We start from the raw sequence: 2,553 nt of genomic DNA, 5'->3' as shown, positions 1-2,553 counted from the left end.
ATCCCTATCCACGTTGTACATTGAATGGATACTGCTTCCATGCGTCGTCATTGTCCCGCCATAAACCATAAGCACTCACATGCACGCACATTGCATATCGATATGGACAAATACTCCCTCTTCATCCTCCAAATATTTCATAAACTTCTCCTAGATATTATCCGAGATCAAAAGTACTATTTTTATATTAAAATTAGTCATTAAAATTAATTATTAATAAATATATGTATAATTTATTTTATTTTTAATGTATTTATATTCTAATACAATAATGTGTATTTTATTTTTTATTAATGGATAATTTTAATATACACGTAATATAATTGATCTTAAATAACCCATATTTTTAAATTTTGTGCTTCAAAATAATTGGACAAAAATCAACTCATCAAAATAGCATTCATTAATTAAACTTTATGTTAAAATAATTTTTCGTCTTTAAGATTTTAGGTTAAAATCAAAATCGTCCCCAACCTTTTTATTTATTTATTAAAATCATCTTTAACGTTACAAAACATTAAAAAATCATCATTTTCTATCTCAATTTTAATTTTTTGACCAAAGTACCCTTAACAATTAATAAAAATAATAAAAACAAAAAACAAAAACAAAAAACCCCTCTTCCCCCCCCCCCAATGTCTCTTTTCTCCCCATCCCATTCCTTATGCTATTTTCCAACTCCCCCTTCCTCCCTCTCTTCCACTCAAAAACCCCAATTATTCTTCTCTCCTTCAGCAACAGTAACAACCAAATTCAACAACAACAATTCTTCTTCTCTTCTTCAGCAGCAACAACAACAAATTCAGCAAATTCAACAATAACAAATTCATCAGCAATAATAACTACAAAATAAATCACTAAAAATTTTAAATTTGACAACAGTTCAACAACCATCAATCGCATTTCAAATTCAAAATCAGCAATCACTGAAATTAAAAAGAATTAAAAAAAATGATGTTTATGTTCTTCAAAAAAAAAGAAAAGGAAGAACGAAAAAAGGAAGAACGAAGATGAACCCAAAACCCCCTAAAATAGCCAAACACCACCACTTGAACAAGCGCCAAAGGTAAGAATTTTCACCCACTCGTACACTTCCTCCACGTTCTGTGTGCCGTTTCGAAAGGGGTTTACGGTTGAAGTAGGAGGAACGATTGGGGGGTTCGGAGCATCCAATGAACTGAAACGGGTTGGAGAATTGGTCCTTACTGCAGGTCCTTCACCACTTGCTTCAATTCCACCAACACCTCTTTCTTCTTCTTCGCCTTCACCTCATTCAGCATATCCGCGAACTTCTCTGTTTTCTGCTCTGATCGGTTTTTCCTGTCAAAGTTGCGGCGGAGTTGGAACCTGCGACAAAGCTGGAATCTATGTTGTCGTCGTGGCATGGAAGGTAATCGTAGCATGAGGTGCCATAGCTAAGGGAAGAATTTGTGACTTCTGAAGGAAGTGAGAGAGTATGGCGTGAAAAAGGAGATGGTATCTGATGACTAGTGGAAGTGTGGAGCCAGCTTTTGAAGCTTTTTATTTAATTTTTGTTTAAAGGTAAAGTCGTCTAAAAAATGTTGTTCCTTAATAAAAAGATGATTTTATAATGTTTTGTAACGTTGAGGATGATTTTAATATAAAAAAAAATATTAGAGACGATTTTGATTTTAACCCAAAATCTTTGGAACGAAAAAAGTATTTAATCCTTAAACTTTCATAAATGAAAATTTCAATAGAAGATATAACTTTTTTGGGGGGTATATTTGAATGAAGACAAAATACCAGGGAAAATTTTAAAGATTTTTCAAAAATTTTAATGCTGCCAATGCATAATTTTTTTACTCCTTAAAAAATATTTCTCTTTTTTGATAAAAGTGTTTTTAGTTTGGTTTTTAATTTTGTATCAAACTAACTGTTGTCTTTTATTTCAATAATTTGTTAATTAACTTATATCTATTATACTCTTCAGATATTGAAAAGTAAATTCTAGTGAAAATCATAATTATAAAGAGAAAAATATATTGCAATTAACAAAGAGTACTTTTATCTTTCTCTTTTAAAGTTATAATATTCAATAAAATTTAATAATTATCTTAATAATTGTGCATATATAATTATAAAGAGACAATTAATTTGAGAAAGATTAAATACTTAGGGATAAGTATTGTTTTGGTCCCCAACGTTGAGGGTCCGAATCAAAATCGTCCCCATCGTAATTTTCGATTTAGAATCATCCTTAACGTTTTCTTTTCGTATTAAAATCGTCCTTTTAATTTTTTTTGGACAAAAATACCCTCACCACTACCAACACAATTACCCCCTCCACCACCACCACCAACACCAATAGCACCACCACCACCACCACCACCACTACCACCACAACCTCAACCACAACAACAACCACAACCACAACCACCACCACCAAACAGAAACAGAAACAACAAACAGAAACAGAAAGAACACCAAACAGAAGTAAGAAAGAAGAGGCGGCGAAGCAGAGGCGACAAATAGAGACGGCGAGGCAGAGGCGGCGAGGCAGAGGCAGAGGCGGCGAGGCGGCGAAGCAGA

This window comes from Arachis ipaensis, chromosome B03, assembly GCF_000816755.2.
Source record: "Arachis ipaensis cultivar K30076 chromosome B03, Araip1.1, whole genome shotgun sequence".
Lineage (NCBI taxonomy): Eukaryota > Viridiplantae > Streptophyta > Magnoliopsida > Fabales > Fabaceae > Arachis > Arachis ipaensis.
This window is presented reverse-complemented; position numbering follows the sequence as displayed.